Source organism: Hemiscyllium ocellatum, chromosome 4 (assembly GCF_020745735.1).
Source record: "Hemiscyllium ocellatum isolate sHemOce1 chromosome 4, sHemOce1.pat.X.cur, whole genome shotgun sequence".
Lineage (NCBI taxonomy): Eukaryota > Metazoa > Chordata > Chondrichthyes > Orectolobiformes > Hemiscylliidae > Hemiscyllium > Hemiscyllium ocellatum.
In genome coordinates, this window is record NC_083404.1 from 16,103,495 (window position 1) to 16,124,055 (window position 20,561).

Here is a 20,561-nt window from a genome sequence, read left to right on the forward strand (position 1 = left end):
GTGCGTTTGAGAACTTATCACATCCCAAAGCAATCTGTCACAACACTGGTATTGACCTGATAATGTGCAAAATGCCCTCTGACCTGTCCACAAAAAGGGAGCAAACATAACTTAGCTAATTATCAACCTATAAGTCTACTATTGATCAGCCACAAAGCGATGACAGAGACCATTGATACTTCTAACAAGCTGCATTTGCAAAGGAATAATCTGCTTATTGATGTTCAGTCTGGGTTCCACTTGGGTCTCTCAAATCCTAATCTTGTTACAGCCTTCGTCTAAACATGGACACAGGAGCTAAACTCCAGAGGATAACTGCCCTTGACACCAAAACAACATCTGACTAAACTGGAGTCAATGGGAATCATAGAGTCACTTATACAGCATGAAAAGTGACCCTTCAGCCCATCAGACCCATGTTGATCAAACGTCCAAGTTTTCTAATCTTATTTTCCAGTACTTGATCAATAGCCTTGTACAGTGTGGCACTTCAAGTGTTTATCAGGAGGTCATTATACACATTGGAACTAACAACATAGGAAGGGAAAAGAAGGGAGAATATAAAAGTTAGGCAGGACTTTAAAAAGGATGTCCTTGAGGGTAGTACTATCTGGATTACTTCTGGTGCTACAAGCTAGTGAGGGTAGGAATAGGAGGATAGAGCAGATGAATGTGTTGCTGAGGAGCTGATGCAGGGGAGAAGGATTCACATTTTGGATCATTGGATCTTCTGGGTAGACGTAACCTGTACAAGAAGGATGGATTACACCTGAATTCAAAGCGAACTAATATACTGGCAGGGAGATTTGGGAGAGCTGCTCGGAAGGATTTAAACTAGTATGGTGGGTGAGGATGGGATCCAGGGAAATCGTGAGGGCAGAGATCAATCTGAGACTGGTACAGTTGGAAAAGGAGTGAGTCGAATGGTCAGGGGAGTCAGAAACAAAGCAGACAACAAGGTAGGACTGATAAATTGAACTGCATTTATTTCAATCCAAGAGGCCTAACAGGGAAGGCAGATGAACACAGGGCATGGTTAGGAACACAGGATTGTATATCATAGCAATTATAGAGCCATGGCTCAAGGATGGAAAGGGCTGGCAGCTTCATATTCTAGGATACAAATGCTGCAAGAGAGGGGGGAATGGCTTTTTTGATAAGGGATAGTGTTACAACTGTACTTAGGGAGGATATTCCTGGAAATGCATCCAATGAAGTTATTTGGGTAGAACTGAGAAATAGGATAGAGATGATCACATCATTAGGATTGTATTATAGACCCCTAATAGTCAGAGAGAAATTGAGAAACAAATTTGAAAGGAGATCTCAGTTATCTATAAGAATAATAGGGTGGTTATGGTCAGGGATTTTAACTTTCCAAACACAGACTGAGATTAGGGAGATTTGAGAAGAATTGTGGCTCAGGTTAGGGTTCTGGATGTAGGTTTTGCTGAGCTGGAAGATTCATTTTGAGATGTTTTGTCACCATATAGGTAACATCTTCAGTGAGCCTCCGGATGGAGCACTGCTGTGTTTCCTGCTTTCTATTTATGTGTTTGGCTTTCCTTGGGCTGATGATGTTATTTCCAGTGGTGAAATCACTTCCTATGGTGATTTCATTTCTTGTTCTTTTTCTCAGGGGGTGGTAAATGGGATCCAAGTCAATGCGTTTGTCGATCGAGTTCCAGTTGGAATGCCATGCTTTTAGGAATTCTCATGCATGTCTCTCTTTGGCTTGTCCTAGGATGGATATGTTGTCCCTGTCAAAGTGGTGTCCTTCCTTATCTATATGTAAGGATACTAGTGAGAGAGGGTCATGTCGTTTTGTGGTAAGTTGATGTTCATGTATCCTGGTGGCTAGTTTTCTGCCTGCTTGCCCAATGTAGTGTTTGTTCCAGTTCTTGCACAGTACTTTGAAAATGACATTTCTCAGCAACAAATCCAAACAAGCAGACAAAACGCGTCCAGAAACCCTAGCCACTCTCCTCTACATAAAAGACATCTTGGAGATGACTGGTAAACTACTCAGACCCCTTGGCATCATGGTAGCCCACAAACACACCAATATACTAAAATAGCAGCTAATGAACTTGAAAGACTCCATAAAGACAACAAGCAAATCTCAAGTAAGGGGCCCAGATCCAAACCCTATGGTTTGCTACTAGACATAGACTTGCAGATACTACACCCTTAGACCATCTTCCTCTGCTTTCTACCACAAATCCAATTTTGGATTCATTTTGCCAATTGCCATTGATCCCATCGGGTCGAGCTTCTTAACCAGTCTGCCATGGGAGACCTTGTTCAAAAGCCTTACTGAATGTCCCCAGGTAGATTACATCACAGCAGTACCCTCACCTGTGCTCCTAGATACCTTTGCAAAAACTCAATCAAATTTCTTGCAAAAACCACACTGACTATTCTTGATTAATCCTTGCCTCTCCAAATGCAAGTTAATTCAATTTCTCAGTTTTTTTTCCAATAGTTTCCTACAACGGACGTTATCCTCACTGGGAGAAGTGAGGACTGCAGATGCTGGAGATCAGAGTTGAAAAGTGTGATGCTGAAAAAGCACAGTAAGTCAGGCAGCATCTGAAAAGCAGGAGAGTTGTTGTTTCAGGCATAAGCCCTTCATCAGGAATGTGGTGGGGGCAGGGGGTATGGGGGAAGAAAGGGGGGGGGGGGTGTGGAAGGAGGCTGAGAGATAAATAGGGGAGTTGAGTTGGGGGAGGGGGAAGGTACCTGGAAAGGTGACAGGTAAATGAAATTGGGCTGAAAGTGATAGGTTGAAAGAGAGAGTGGAGGAGATAGGTGAGAAAGAAGATGAACAAGTAGAACAGTTCAAGAGGATGGTGCTGGGTTAGAGATTTGGATCTAGGAGTGGAGGGTGGTTTGGTGGGGGACGTAAACCTAATGAGGGAGTCACAAAGGGATGCAGATTGGTGTGGGGAGGGAAACATATCTCCGGGATGGGGGGGGGTAGATAAGGAAACTGGTTAAGTCGACATTGATGCCATGTGATTGGAGGGTCCCAAGATGGATGATGAATCATTCTTCCTCCAGTCATCAGGCAGCTTGGATTTGGCAGAGCAGGAGGGGGAGTTGAAGTGGCCACAGGGTGGAAGGGTTGTTTGGTCTGAGTATCCCAGAGATATTCTCCGAAACATTCCACGAGTTGGCGTCCTGTCACCCCAATGTGGGCGAAACCACATTGGGAGCAACGGGCACAGTAGATGAGGTGGGTGGATGTGAAATGATCCTTTGGGTCCTTGGATAGAGATGAGGGGGGAGGTGTGGGTGCAGGTTTTACGCCTCTAGCGGCAGCAAGAGAAGGTGCCAGGAGTGGAAGGTGGTTTGGTGAGGGACGTAAACCTAACGAGGGAATCACAAAGAGACACAGATTGGTGTGGGGAGGGAAATATATCTCTGGTGGTAGGATCTGATTGTAGGTGGTGGAAATGGCGGACAATAATACATTGTATCCAGAGGTTGTTTGGGTGGAATGCCCAGTTTTCCAATTTGTTCCTACTACCCTTTATGAAAGATGGCACCACTTTGACTGTCCTCCAACCTTCTGGCACCCATCACCTGGGCAGAGAGGATTTGAAAATCAATGTTAGAGCAATCTCCTATCTTGCTTCTCACAGAACCTGAGACGTACCTTCTCTGGGTCTGTGGATTTATCCAAAACTCTCTCTTTCAATGCTAATTCATTCAAGTAGATCACACATTCCCATCCTTAATTTCTACACACACACTGTCCTTCTCACAAGTGAATACAGATTAGTTGAAGACTCTCCAGTATTTGGAATCATGTCAATATCAGCTACTGCATCTGTTGCACCTGGTGTGGTCTCCTCTACATCAGGCAGACAGGACACCTTCTTGCTGATCATTTCAGAGAACATCTTTGGGATGCCTGCACCCACCAACCCCACCACCGCGTGGCTGAATACTTCAACTCCCCCTCCCACTCCATCAAGGACATGCAGGTCCTGGGCCTCCTCCACTGCCAAACCATTACCACCCGACTCCTGAAGGAGGAATGCCTCATATTCCGCCTTGGGACCCTTCAAACACACGGGGTAAATATGGATTTCAACAGATTCCTCATTTCCCCTCCCCACACATTATCCCAGTCTCAAGCCTCCAACTCAGCACCGCACTCCAGACTCATCCATCACTGCCCCCTCTGACTTATCACCTTCTACCTCACCTTCATCCACCTATCGTTTTCTCAGCTACCTTGCCCCCCAGCCCCTTCCATTTATCTGTCAGACTCAACCCACAAGCCTCTTTCCTGATGAAGGGCTCATGCCCAAAACGTCAATTCTCCTGTTTCTCGGCTGCCTGGCCTGCTGTACACTCTTGACTCTGATCTCCAGCATCTGCAGTCCTCACTTTATCATACCTAGCAGAAAGGAAAATGGTTGCAGCTTTTGGAGGTTGAACTTCCTGTTTGCATCAACACAACATTTGACCAAGTGTGTCATAGAGTCATAGAGATATACAGCATGGAAACAAACCCTTCGGTCCAACCCATCATTGCTGAACAGATATCCCAACCCAATCTAGTCCCAATTGACAGCACCCGGCCCATATTCCTCCAAACCCTTCCTATTCATATACCCATCCAAATGCCTCTTAAATGTTGCAATTGTATCAGCCTCCACCACATCCTCTGGCAGCTCATTCCATACTCATACCACCCTCTGTGTGAAAAGTTGCCTCTTAGGTGTCTTTTATATCTTTCCCCTCTCACCCTAAACCTATGCCTTCTAGGTCTGGACTCCCCAACCCCAGGGAAAAGGCTTTGTCTATTTACCCCTATCCATGCCCCTCATAATTTTGTAAACCTCTATAAGGTCATCCCTCAGCCTCCGAAGCTCTTGAGAGTCAATGATAACTGGGGGTAATCTCTCCACTGGCTAGGATTATATCTGGCTCAAAGAGAGATAGGTGACGTCCATTGGAGGTCATTTCAACTCAAGGCCATTGCTGCATAACTCCCTCAAACATCTTCAGCTACTTCATCAATGACCTCTACCATAAGGTCAGAGTGGGGGCAGTTGTTGATTATTTGGTAATGTTCAGTACCACTCACAAATCCTCAGATACCGAAGCAATCCATGTCCGAATGCAGCAAGACCTAGACTATACTCAGGCTTGGTGGACAGATGACAATTAACGTTTGCACCATTCAGTGACAGGCAATGACTATCTTCAACAAGAGAAAGCCTTGTATCCTCCACTACAAACATCCTGGGATTACCACTGAGCAGAAACTGAACTGGTAACCACATATATTCTGTGGCCACAAGAGCAGGGCAGAGGCGAGGAATCTAACAGCGAGTAACTCACCTCCTGACTCCCCTCAGTCTGTTCGTCATAGCACAAGTCAGGAGTTTGATGGAATACTCTCCACTTGTCTGGATCAGTGCAGCACGCACAACCTCAAGAAGCTTGGCCCAAACCAGGGAAAAGCAACCCACTTAAATGACACCACATCTACAAATGTCCAATTCCTCCACCATCGGCACTCAGTACGCACTCCTGCTACTATTTACAAGGTGCACTGCAGAAATTCACCCAGATTCCTCAGACGGAATCATCCAAACCTATCATCAGTATTGTTTAGAAGGAACAAGGGCAATAAATATATGGGAATGCCACCAACTGAAAGTTCACTCCCACGCAACATGCTTGGGAATGTAACATGTTTCTTACAGTGTTGCTAATTCAAAGTTCTCCCTAGCAGAATTGTTGGTGTACCAATACAAATAAATTGTAAATGCTCTGCAGCTGGAGGGATATGGGCCTGGTGCTGGCAGGTGATACTAGATTGGGTTGGGATATCTGGTTGGCATGGACGGGTTGACCAAAGGGACTGTTTCCGTGCTCTACATCTCTATGACTCTATGACAGTAAGACAGTTCACCACCACCTTGTCCAGGGCAATTAGGGAAGGATAATAAACGCTGGCCTATATCCTCTGAATAACTTTTTGAAAAAGGTCAGATGTGGGGATATTCAGAGATGACCACACAAAGTTAAGCACAATTCAAGTTTCTCCATATATTGAAGGAGTCTGAGTCCATATACTACAAGACCTGGACAATATCCAGTCTTGAGTTTAGTATTTAGCAATTAATGTTCATATGTACACACGTGCCACGCACTGATCATCTTCAACACAAGAGAGTCCACCCATTGTCCCTTGATATTCAATGACATTACCATCCCTGAATGTCCTCAATATTAACATCCTGGAGGTTACCTTCGAGCAGAAACTGAACTGGACCATCAATAAAAAATTGTCATTACTAGAGCAGATCAGAAGCTGGGAATCCTGTGACAAGCAAATCATCTCCTGTTTCTCCAGTGTCTTACCACTACCGTCAAAGCACAGATCAGTAATCTGCAGGAATACTCTCCATTTTCTTGGATGAGGATAATAATACTCAAGAAAATTGACACCACTGACAGTAAATGAGCCAGCTTGTTTGGCAACTTATCCCCCACCTTTATTGTTCAATTCTATCCCACACAGCCACTGAATAACATTGGTATGTATCATCTATAAATGCACTGCACTAGCTCACTAAGGCTCCTCCAATAGAAACTTCCAAACCTGTGGCCTTCACCATCTAGACAGACAAGGGCAGCAGATGCATGAGAACATCATAATTTGCAAGATTCTCTCCAAACCACTTGCCATTCTTACTTGGAAATATATCACATTCCTTCACTCTCACTGGAACTCCTTTCGAAAACAGCACTATAGGTGGCCCTACAGCTGCAAGATTGAAATGGTTCATAAAGGTAGCTCAACATCATATATGGGGAATAAATACTGGCCTGGTCAGTAACATCCAGATGCCATGATGAATTTAATAAAATTCTAGAGCCGAACCATTCAGTGTAGGAAAAGAAATTGCCCGCCCTTCTCCATTGCTTCTTTTGTGAGTTACTTAAAATCTCTGACTTCTCATTCTCAATTCTTTTCAACAGTTTCTTCCTTTCTACCCATTCCAGATTCCAAATACCATCTCAACTTCTTCAATCTATCCTTACAGTTGAAGTTTATTATTCCTGGAAACATTTCAATGAATCTTTTCTGCACTCTGTCTTGCAATGTTGCTAAAGTGTGGTGTCTGCACCTGGATACAGTGCTCCAGCTGAGGTCAGATTTTGAGGGAACTTCAATTTGAGGTGCGGGGCTTGGTGCAAACTTGAACTTCCTGCCATTTTTCACAGGGCAGGATGCATGATGGACCATCTGAGTGATATCAGAATTGTCATTGAAATGTCTGCTGTAAATGTAAAATTCCTTGTTACTAGTATTTTTGACAAGCTAAGTAGTTTCCTGAAGATTGCGTGAAACCCACCAGGTAACTGTGATAATGAACGTTAATGGATTTAACTCAGCAGAATTTATGTGTACAACCATGGAAGAGATGGCATGCTTTTTTGATTGATGGTTCTATGAGCAGATAATAATTTTAAATGTTTAAAAGAGGTTTTTGAATGGCTGTTTCCATATTTGGACATATTAACACAAATTGGGTAGAGATAGTTTTTCTTTTCCCTAATGCTCAGTAGCTGTGTGTCTGATTGACAGTTTTATGAGCTCCCATGAAGGGCATCTTTTCAACTTCTCCTTAATTAGATAATTGTGATGTTTTAAAATTTTCTTGTGCATTTCAAAAACTTCCCACTGCTATCATCTGGGTGAATTTTGGACATACTGCGTAACAGGTGATTGGGCATTGAGAATGCTTAGGGGTTTGGAAAGGAAATACGGAGGTGGAAGGTGCATGGGATGGGAGTTACAGTGAAATATGAAGAAGACAGGCCAGAATAAGGGGGACTACTGATTTAGATGGTAGGATGCACAAAGCATATATTAAGCATAGGGGGTTTGGAAGATTCAAAATGGCATGGAATGGATTTGGAGCAAGCATGAGCCTTTGGGATATGGCAGAGAACACCACAATGGGATTTGGGCATTCCATGGAGTGACATGGGAGTCACAGACAATGGGCAACATGGAGTTAGCTGGGATTGATACTGAAGGCCTGTGACCAGTGGGGTGCCACAAGTTTCAGTGCTGGGTTCACTGCTTTTTGTCATTTATATAAATGATTTGGTTGCAAACATAGGAGATATAGTTAGTAAGTTTGCAGATTACACCAAAAATGGAGGTGTAGTGGACAGTGAAGAAGGTTTCCACTTCTGGAATACTGTTCACCTGATTTAAGAAAGGATTCACGTGCCTTGAAAACAGTTCAGAATAAGTTTACTAGACCAATACCTGAATGGATGTGTTATCTTATTAAGAAGGATTTTCCTGTGAAAGAAACCAAGATTAGGGATCACTGTTTGAAAATTAGGAATGGTGCATTTAAGAAAGAGATGAAGACAACTTTGTTTTAACAGAGGATTGTAATCTTTGAAACTCTCTTCCTCCAAAGGTGACAGAAGGAGAGTCTGTAAATATTTTAATGCCTGACGTTGATAAGTTCTTGATAAGCAAATGGGTGAAACGTTATCATGGAGAATGTGGAGTGATCGAGTAAGCTAAAATCTTAATCATTGAAGGACCAGCGTCAAGGGGCTGGGGGATTATCCTTGCTCCTAACCCATGTGTTTGTGTGTACAGTACCCGCAATTTTTGCCAGGACATAGTGAATAGATTTTGCACATACACAGTTCATAGGGGCAAAGGCACATTTAGAGTGAAGCTGCCATCATTCAGAAGCAATTTTCGCCAAAAGGCTTTCCAGAACACGAACCAGAACAAGCAGGACTTTGAGTAATAAACACTGTGTCTCAGTGTCAGCACTGTTGCCTCACAGCACCAGGGACCTGGGTTTGATTCCAGCCTCCGGTGACTGTCCATGTGTTCCGGTCAGAGTATCTGTGTGATCAAATGGGCAGCAAAATCAATGCCACTCTGATCAGGCAAGCATCAAATAAACAACTGCCAATTATGATGGTGTTAATTTCAGCATTTGAATTTCATTTATTTAATTGCACAATCCTATAATAGATTGAGCTAAATTCAGTTGGTGCAGCCATGAACCAAAGGAATCCTTGAAGTCCTGTCCTGGCATGCTGATAATTGCTAATCTACGATTTTGAGAGGGGCACTCATAAAAGATTGGGGCCCCTGGATGAAGCTTTATCAGAATTCTTGAAGTAGGAAGGAAAGGTGCAGAGGGGAATTTACTCCTAGATTGATTCCTAGAATGAGGAGGTTGTTTTATGGAGAATGATTGGACAGGCTGGGTTTGTTTCCATAAAACTTTAGAAGCGTGAGTGGTGATTTGATTGACGGTTAGAAAGCAGAGACGCAGTGGATAATATTTAGGGGGATATTTCATAATTTAACAAATACATATTTCTTTGAAAGAAAAAGATGTTATGAGAAGGGTGCATCATTCTTGGATAATTAAGCAAGTTGGGGTGGTTTCAAATTGAAAGAGAAGACCTATAGTACTGAGTTCACAACTATGGGACACTGTTTTAAAATGAAATGTAAATCTTTTAAGACAGAGATTAGTAGATTTCTTTTTCTCAAGATGTTCTGTGACCTTGGAGCATGCTGCCTCAGAAGATGGTGGATTCAGGGTCATTGAATAATCTTAGAGCAGATATAGGTCGGTTTTTGGTAGGTAAGTGGACCGGTAGTTATCAGGGATGGATGGGAATGGTAGAATTTGAAACACAAATAAATCATTATTTCTGAGATAACAAAATGGCTAAAGACTGAATTTCTCCAACCATCTTCAATTCAACTTCATTGTGCAGGGAATATTATACTCAACGTGTGAGGGCAGATGCATGCTACATTTTAATATAAGAAAGATGCTTTAAATGTCAGTCCTATTCAGCAGGGTTCTTGGCTTTGAATCTTCTTTATTCACTAGCTGCAGAAGAAATTCAAATTGACTCTATATGTGCTGAATCAGTGTTCATTGAAGAAACTCCATCACTAGGACCACAGGAGGCTATCATAGATCTTTCATTTCCCTTTGAAGAGAAATTGAAAGAAGCAGGGAAAGTAGGAATGAAAGTGACCAGCAAGATGACATTTTAGACCACAATTTGCTCTGCAGGAAGAAATGGAGAAGAATAAAGATCAAAATGCACCTGATATCAATGGGTTGTTGCAGGAAGGGTTCCTGAACCTTGTTTTACTGTTGAAGACTGGAAGCAATATCAACCCTGATACCTTTGCTGAAAAAGAGCATCAGCATAGTTTTCATAAAAGTGACCAAGATGAATAGAATGCAGTCACACAGTCTGATGCAATAACACCTTTATTTTAAGTAGTAACAAAATTAAAGGTATTTCCTTTGATCTCCAATCTAACTGTAGCCAGATAGCCCTGAATTTGAAATCAAGTCCGGTGATTAGAAATTACAGAGGCATTTATTATAGATGGGAGAATGGGATGATTTGGGTAAGCACAGGATTTTATAAAGTCAGTACTTTATCGGCTAAATTAAAGACATGCAAGGGTGTAGCCGAAAAGGTTAACATCTGTAATGTTAAAAGCTAGAGTGCATAGAGTCATAGAGTCACAGAGATGCACAGCATGGAAACAGACCCTTCGGTTCAACCAGTCCATGCCGACCAGTTATCCCAACCCAATCTAGTCCCACCTGCCAGCACCTGGCCCATGTCCCTCCAAACCCTTCCTATTCATATACCTGTCCAAATGCCTCTTAAATGTTGTAATTGTACCAGCCTCCACCACTTCCTCTGGCAGCTCATTCCATATATGTACCACTCTCTGCATGAAGAAGTTGCCCCTTAGGTCTCTTTTATATCTTTCCCCTCTCACCCTAAGCCTATGCCCTCTAGTTCTGGACTCCCCCATCCCAGGGAAAATACTTTGTCTATTTACCCTATCCATGCCCCTTGTAATTTTGTAAACCTCTATAAGGTCACCCCTCAGCCTCCGACACTCCAGGAAAAACAGCCCCAGCCTGTTCAACCTTTCCCTATAGCTCAAATCCTCCAACCCTGGCAACATCCTTGTAAATCTTTTCTGAACCCTTTCAAGTTTCACAACATCTTTCTGATAGGAAGGTGACCAGAATTACATGCAATATTCCAAAAGTGGCTGAACCAATGTCCTGTACAGCTGCAACATGACCTCTCAACTCCTGTACTCAATGTTCTGACTGATAAAGGAAAGCATACCAAATACCTTCTTCACTATCCTATCTACCTACAACTCCACTTTAAAGGAGCTATGAATCTGCACTCCAAGGTCTCTTTGTTCAGCAACACTCTCTAGGACCTTACTATTAAGTGTATAAGTCCTGCTAAGATTTGCTTTCCCAAAATGCAGTACCTCGCACTTATCTGAATTAAACTCTATCTGCCACTTCTCAGCCCATTGGCCCATCTGATCAAGATCCTGTTGTAATCTGAGGTAACCTTTTTTACTGTCCACTACACCTCCAATTGTGGTGTCATCTGCAAACGTACTATCACCTTGATTTGAAATCTGAAGGAAGACAATTCTAATGAGGTCCTGCTAAAGTTTATCGCTGTAAATTATTTAGATTTTCAATAAATGTTCATTAATATGCACAAGTATGATTTCCAGCCCTTTATGACCAAAGGGTTCTCGAGCCTAAACCTGATACTAATATATTCCCAGCTAATGGCCTGAACAACAACTGAGATAAGTAGCCAGTTAAGATGGTGTTAGATGAATATTAGTTGGGACATTGGGAAACTTCCCTACTCTTCTTACTATGACTCATTTCACTTGAAGCGAAGCAATCAGTCAGTTTGGATTAACTAATTCCAGAAGATTCTGCCCCAAATGGTTGGGTGTGTTCCTTCTAACAGATTCATAAAGGAATTCAACTTCTTAGCATTTATCTTGTAATTATGCAGTAGAAGATCAAAGCTTTTTTTTTGAATTTGCAATCATAGTAATGCATACAGTTAATGATGTTTTTCTTTTAAGTAACTGACCCCTCCGCTCCCCCCACCCGCAGGTTTCCAGTCTTTCTGCATTTATTGAGAATTATATAATTTTACTTGAAAAAAAGGTAAAAACTTTATTCGGTTTTCTATCATTTCACTGTGTAGAGTTGACAGAGAAACCTTATGCTGAATTCAACAATTATTATTTGTTCAGGTACCAGTTTTGTATTACTGCTCCTTCTGATCCAGTATAAGATTCTATTGAATAAAGTTGGTTTATTTTGCCATGTTTCACTGCAGTACTACACTGAAAATCAAACCCTGCTACTTCTGGACTCATCACAGAAGTTAAAGATTTTAAAAACGCATGCACAGTTTGTAATTTATGCATCTTTTAAACGTAGGTTGGCAGAAAGCATGGACCTGATGACTCTACTTAACAAAAAATACTATTTATTACAAGTAACTGAAGTCTAGTAACAGGTAGATAACTATGAATGATCAGCATTTAACTGTATTAATTAATGTTCTAATCCCCTTTTCAACTGCAATTTACAGACACACATACATGCATGCACATACATGCACACACACACATACAAACAAACGCAAAACAGAAAAATGAGTGCTGGAACATAGAACATAGAACAGAGAACATTACAGCGCAGTACAGGCCCTTCGGCCCTCGATGTTGCACTGCCTTGTCATACTAATCTGAAGCCCATCTCACCTACACTATTCCATGTACGTCCATATGCCTGTCCAATGACGATTTAAATGCACTTAAACTTGGCGAATCTACTACCATTGCAGGCAAAGCATTCCATACCCTTACTACTCTCTGAGTAAAGAAACTACCTCTGACATCTGTCTTATACCTATCTCCCCTCACTTTAAAGTTGTGTCCCCTCGTGTTTGCTGTCCCCATACTTGGAAAAAGGCTCTCCCTGTCCACCCTATCTAACCCTCTGGAGTGTTAAGGATGGAAGGAAAGACAGGCAGGGTAGTGTATTTATTTCTGGGATTTTTCATGTGATTCTTGTTGAGATCAGAATATTGCTTCTCATTCACCCTTCTCTAGACTTCCACTGGTTTGTAACAGGCATGCAATGGTTGGTACACTTTTTAAACTTGGGAGAAAGTGAGGACTGCAGGTGCTGGAGATCAGTGTCAAAAAGTGTGGTGCTGGAAAAGCACAGCAGGTCAGGCAGCATCCATGGAGCAGGACAGTTGATGTTTTGAGCATAAGCTCTTCATCACTCACTTATAAAGCATCTCTGGCTTATCAATTAAATATCTTAGCTTACAACAACTGCTGAAGGCAAGGTTAATTGAGTTTCTTCAGGCTTTTAATGCAATAAATAGGGAGAGCTCCTGAGCTGGTAGAAACCTGAAGCCTTCTGTATATCTGATACACAGCCCCAAGCTGTTCAGCTATCTGAGAATCAATCATTTGGCTCATGATAAGCAGAAGTCTTTGCCATTGATAACTGATCACTAGTTCACAGACCAGTGAGCTATTTATGCAGAGCAAATCTCCATCTGTACACAATTTGTCAGCTCTAGTTCACCTGGAACCACACTTTAACTCCTGCTCAAACAAGCAGCTGTGTAAATGGTGCTTATAATGAGTGTCAGGTTATTTGCTTTTAAAGTGTGTAGCAATCATTTAACTATCCTTGTTTCTTTTTTAATACAGCTCTTTTCTTAGTCCATAATTAAAAATACTCAGAAAGTAAAAAGAAAGTCTTTATACTTTGTGACTTTTAGAATAATTTAAATACATTTACCTTTTATTTTCAACTGAGACATGAATGCATAAATAACATTGATACTGTAACATTGCATAGGATTCTTGGGCAAAAGAGCAGAAATTGGCTGATTTTTTTTGTTGAAAACATTGAACTATGGTCTTTCTTTTGACAGGAGAAAGTGAGGACTGCAGATGCTGGAGATCAGAGCTGAAAATGTGTTGCTGGAAAAGCGCAGGAGGTCAGGCAGCATCCAAGGAACAGGAAATTCGACAGGAAACGTCGAATTTCCTGTTCCTTGGATGCTGCCTGACCTGCTGCGCTTTTCCAGCAACACATTTTCAGCTCTTTCCTTTGACATCTGTGTAAATGTGTAATGTCTGGAGGACTACTGATGTTTTGCATTATGGTTTGGCTGCTTCTACTACCATGAACTGGAAGTGGGTCCCAAGAACCTGTGTATAGTTTTCCAGCGTCATTTGCATTTGCCAGGCATGCTGAGCACCTCGGGTAACTTGTGACCCCTGCACTCGATTGCCTAGATGGTGCCACCTCTTTATTACTAGTACAGATATGTTGTTATTCCTGTTTTAATTCCCACCCCAATTAGTTCTGTTCTATTTGTTAAGTTACTGTACTGAAGTCTAATCGCCCCTCTTGACTTCCCATAGAAAATGTTTGTCTCCCATATGTTTTTTATGTATATACAGCACAGGGTATCCTGAAATTGCTGGATGGCAGCTCAGTTGGATCGATGTGCATTTAATTGCAGAAATCTACCAGTTTCTATCATGACATAATGAGACTTGATAGTTTACAGAAAAATAAAGCACTAACTAAATTAAATCCACGTAACTCATGATGCCATGATTTGTCCAATGTCTTTCACTGGTTCAATTACTTAAGCCATCAAGCATTTCATTGACACAAAGCAATTCATCCAACTCAATTTCCACCAATTAACTATCCATCTTTAAATCAAAGCCAGAAAAATACTTCAAAACATGTTCTACCATCAAGTCCTTTGAAGGGGTCAGATATATCTTTAGTGAAATATTTACCTTTGGGTTAACAACTTACTGCAAAGATGCACATTTCTTATTCATTATTCTGGTGATCACTGAACTCTTCACATTCAGTTCAAAACAAATAGATGCCTGTAATATCACCCATAATAGGACCATCTCAACATCCATTGAACTTGTGCAGTAAAATAACATCTGCACCTTGAGACAACATGATTTATACTGGAATTCTGAGTTAGAGAACATGAAATAAATTGACCAGTGGCTTTCTACTATAGCTCTGGTTCCCTGTGGTTCCCTGACATGTTATTTGTGTCACATGATTCTCTTGCACAGGACCTATTTTCAGCTCATGAGAACATCCTATTTTATGTAGAATAAGCTTTGATTCACCTGCAAGCTTCTCTGCATTCGATTCATCCATTTTTAAAAAATATATATATGTTCTTCAGTCTATATGTGTGCATATAGATAGAAAGTATAGAATTTCACTTGTTATTGCCTGAAATTTTGCGATGGCAGGAAAATTAATTTTGGCCTTCTAGCCATTCAGGTTTGAAGTGGTAAAAAGATTATCTTCTCCAAGTTAGCTGCATCATCTTCCTCAAAACTTTCCCATTATATATGTCACAACTTGTGGAATACATTAATGAGACATTGTATTTCAAATGGACCAAGTTGCATTTAATAATTTCCAAAAACATATTTTAAGTGGAAACATACACAGAGCTTTCTCAACAGGAAACAGAAAAATAAAAAGTGATTTGGATGTGAACATAAGAGGTACAGTTAGTAAGTTTGCAGATGACACCAAAATTGGAGGTGTAGTGGACAACGAAGAGGGTTACCTCTGATTACAACAGGATCTGGACCAAATGGGCCAATGGACTGAGAAGTGGCAGATGGAGTTTAATTCAAATAAGTGCAAGATAAATGCTGTATTTTGGGAAAGCAAATCTTAGCAGGACTCATACACTTAATGGTAAGGTCCTAGGGAGTGTTGCTGAACAAAGAGACCTTGGAGTGCAGGTTCATAGCTCCTTTAAAGTGGAGTTGCAGGTAGATAGGATAATGAAGAAGGCGTTTGGTATGCTTTCCTTTATTTGTCAGAGTATTGAGTTCAGGAGTTGGGAGGTCAGGTTGCGGCTGTACAGGACATTAGTGAGGCCACTGTTGGAATATTGCGTGCAATTCTGGTCTCCTTCCTATCGGAAAGATGTTGTGAAACTTGAAAGGGTTCAGAAAAGATTTACAAGGATGTTGCCAGGGTTGGAGGATTTGAGCTACAGGGAGAGGCTGAACAGGCTGGGGCTGTTTTCCCTGGGGCATCGGAGGCTGAGGGGTGACCTGATAGAGGTTTACAAAATTATGAGGGGCATGGATAGGGTAAAGAGGCAAAGTATTTTCCCTGGGGTCAGGGAGTCTAGAACTAGAGGGCATAGGTTTAGGGTGAGAGGGGAAAGATATAAAAGAGACCTAAGGGGCAACTTTTTCACGCAAAGAGTGGTACATGTATGGAATGAACTGCCAGAGGATGTGGTGGAGGCTGGTACAATTGCAACATTTAAGAGGCATTTGGACAGGTATATGAAGAGGAAGGGTTTTGAGGGCTATGGGCCGGGTGCTGGCAGGTGGGACTAGATAGGGTTGGGATATCTGGTCGGCATGGACGAATTGGACCTGTTTGGTCTGTTTCCAGGCTGTACATCTCTATGACTCTATAACTCTATGACTTGACATTGATGATGAATGCTCGAACAAGTTCCTTAGTGACACAAGAGGTCAGTATGAGAGCTAAGTGTGATTATTTTAAAAATTATTTACTCCTAAATTATAAATCTTTATTCATCAAAGGAGTACTTTTAAAAATGTTTTTATCAATTAAGGAATTATTTCCCTTATGTGACCAAACTCACATTGTTCCGGATTCAGTGGAATAAAGGGGGAAAAAAGTGAGCCGTTGTATCTGTTCATATCCATACTAAATGAAACACCCAAACTGGAGGCTGCCAATTGCATGCATCTGAAAAATGGTATTCCCAGTAGGCAACTGACATAATTTCTTAGATCTGCTCTTTTAAATTATACATTATTATTTTACAAATTACCAATGATGGAGTGTAATGTCAGTAATTCTATCAGTAATAATGCTAATTATAAAATCACTCCTTTAATCAGTTCTATAACTTTACTCCACTTTGATTGAATGGTCATTAGAAAGGAAAAAATGAATTTGGTTAAAGGCTCAACGAAAGCTGAAAGTGATGCCATAACACAAATTCTTCATTGAGATTTGATAAGAAGAAGTGCAGAGGCTAAGCATGAAACAAAAACTGGAAATCACATGAGGATCAACCAACAGCTGAAGAAAAAATGGTGAATTAATATTTTCAATGAGACCCTTTATCAGAACTGACAATTGGTATGCTGATTGTTAATGGCTAAACACACACCCATCATCGCATGTACTGTAGGCTGTGAATACATATTCCAATTTGTAAATAAAATCCATCCTTAAATGAGGCAAAACAGTAAGATTTTTGTAGTTAGTGTCTCTGATTTCTTTGAAGTAACCAGCAAAAGAAGCTGCTGCTTTTACGTCAGATGTTGGATGAGAAACATGCCACACCAGACAAGAGGAGCTGGTATATATCTCATCAGCAAAACATGAGAAGGTACTTGAGTAGAAAATCACAACCCACTTGCTGCAGGCTATTTTCCAGTGCTTCATGCAATATGCTGTGCATGCATCTTTTTCCTCTCCTTTTGAAAATTAAATGAGATACTCCCAACCAATGACTTTGTGCTGCTGTCAGCATGTAGTGACATTATGCTCGCATTTCTTCATGTTTCTGAGGGAATATGTAAACGAGGAAGTTGTCTCAGTCTGATTAGAACTTGGTTTTAGAGCTACAGTCAGAACACTTTCTTTCTAATGTTATACGGAAGTAGCAACGGAGCGGATGAAAATTGACATTCAAGTACAAATGTAAAACCTCTTTCTTCCTTCTGTTGAATAAATTTATAAGTAGAGAAAGCTTCACAGTTATATAAGTATATTCATTTCAAGGTTGCAACAGCAGCTCTGAGTAAAGCTCTAAGTCAGCAAGCAAGTTTGTTTTTCACTTCAAAGAGAAAATATACAATACCTCCTGTGAAAAATATTTTAAAGGTTTGAAGTGAATACACAACAACTTCAAGAAATACAAAACAAAAATGCTGTGATATGGAGAATATGCAAGAATATTACATTTTCCTTTAAGTATTGACAACTCTGTCATATTTCCAAGTTTTTCTGCATTAACTCCAAATATTCAATATTGACCTCTGTTTTCACTCTAACAGTTTGTGAATGCTGGATCAGTTAACTCTGTTGATAGAAACACATAATTGTTTAAAGAAATCTTTTCCTGATGATAAGGCAAAAAGCAATAACACATGTAAAAATTAAATCTATATGGGAAGCAGACAATATCTCCAACTGTTCAGAATAGCAAATGATTTTGCCAAAAATATGTGTCTGGTTAGTGGTATCCACTAAATTAAAAACCGGTTATTCATGAACATGCTTATAATGGTGCTGTTGTCACACAAGGTATTGGCCCCATCTGCTCGGAATTGAACAAACAATAGATCATCATATTTGTGATGTTTAACCTACAAACTCTGATCATTTTCCTCCGGGTGGAATAAAATGTAGATCATCATTTTTTAAAATAAAACAGTTGTTGTGAATTCTCTTGAGCTGTAGCTTGCAGCCTGCTCTTTAAACAAAAAATCCCTATGTCAGGATCTTAAGTCACAATGTAGCAATAATTCACAGGATTCATTCCCTCGATTTTAAAATGTTTTCCAATGCAGCTATTTTATAGGTGATACAAATTGCACTTTAATGACCGAACAGGAAATGAAATTCACATTTCTCTAGTGTATAGTGACCTTCAAGCTATTTACACTCTTCACAAGAAGAGAACAGAAGGACTGACCCATGAACGCAAAGTGAACTGTGTCCAAGCTCTTTCCCATAGTAAGTGACAGGCTTTACTGTTCCATAGGGACTTTGGGACTGTGATGCCTCAGACAAATCATTTGAATTTGTCACTGTTCAGACAAGAAAAGAGTTGATTTATGTGAGTGATCCATGATAATAAGATAGCACGTACTGGAAGGAATTGCCCTTTATTTTTGTGCTTCTGCATGTATGTGTTTCCATTTTATCAACTCCAATGTGAAGCAGGTGGTTCGTGTTTTGATATGCTGGTGACTAAGTTGCATGACCCACCCAAAACTAGCTTTGATGGTTAGGTCGCACTATTCACATAGCTGTCACTTAAATCCTGAAACAACAGCCTACTCTGTGCTTCATCACAGGGGAAAATCTCCGTGAAACGTAGGAAACGCTTTAATGATGTTCTCAAAGCTTCCCCAAAGAGATCCAACACATTCATTGATTCATGGGAATCCCTGGCCTCACTGCCCAAAATGGAGAAGGAGCATATGGGAATGAAATCAATGGATATTGCAAGAGATGAGTGCTCATGGAGGCAAAGTGCAAGTAAGAAAGAGCACACACCATCCCTCAGCAACTCATCCATTACATGTTGTAGAGTCAACAGATTGTACTTGTTAGATATCATAGAACATGCTCAACTGGAATAGAAGCAAGTCATCCTCAATTCTGAGGAGCTGCCTAAGAAGAAGAAATAGGTCTTTAACTGCCAAGATTCTGACTCAGTTGGGTCCCTTGTGTCATTTTTACTTTAGTTCTGGTCTTTAGTTACTTTCACTTTAGCCGATGTTCTAATGCTCAGGAAACAAATGACAGTGTATGTGAAAGCTTCAGACTACTTTAGTACTTAGACCTCATTCAACTGTGCTGACTAATCAGCCCACCAGGCAAAATCTTGACAGTTTGCCATTGAAAAATGTATCAATATGTTTCACAAATATTACAATTTACATTGGCAGCCAAGACATTATGATGCTCTCCTTTTTGCAGGATGGTAGACGTGTTTTGAGGTAAAACAAAATATTTCAGGTGGATACCTTTTAATAACACTCAAAGTTACAGATTGTGGTTGTAAATTTGCTCACTGAGCTAGCAGGTTTGTTTTCAGACGTTTTGTCACCATGCTGGGTGACATCATCAGTGAGTTCTGGTGATGCGCTGCTATTCAGTTCTGCTTTCTATTTCTGTGTCATGGTCTGTTAAAGTGGGTGCTATCAATTCTGGCTCTTTATCTCAGAGGTACGTAAATGGGGTCCAAATCATATGTTTATTGATGGAGTTCTGGCTTGAATCTGGATCAGTGGTGCTGGATGAGCACTGCAGTTCAGGCAGCATCCAAAGTGCAGCGAAATCGACGTTTCGGGCAAAAGACCTGATGAAGGGCTTTTGCCCGAAACGTCGACTTCGCCGCACTTTGGATGCTGGATGAACTGCTGCGCTCATCCAGCACCACTAACCCAGAATCTGGTTTCCAGCATCTGCAGTCATTGTTTTTACCTTCTGGCTTCAATGCCAGGCTTCAAGGAATTCCTATATGTGTCTCTGTTTAGCGTGTCCTAGGATGGATGTGTCATCCCAGTTGAAGTGGTGCCCTTCATTGTCTGTACATGTGATAGTGGGTTTGTCTTTTTGTGGCTGGTTGGTGTTCATGTATCCTGGTGGCTAGTTTCCAGCCTGTCTGTCCGACAGAGTGCTTGTTCCAGTCCTTGCAGGGTATTTTGTAAATGGCATTTGTTTTGCTGGTTGTTGGTATAGGGTCCTTTAGGTCAGTGTGTTCGTGGATTTGTGGGCTGCATTGATCTGAAAGGGTCAGAGTAGTCT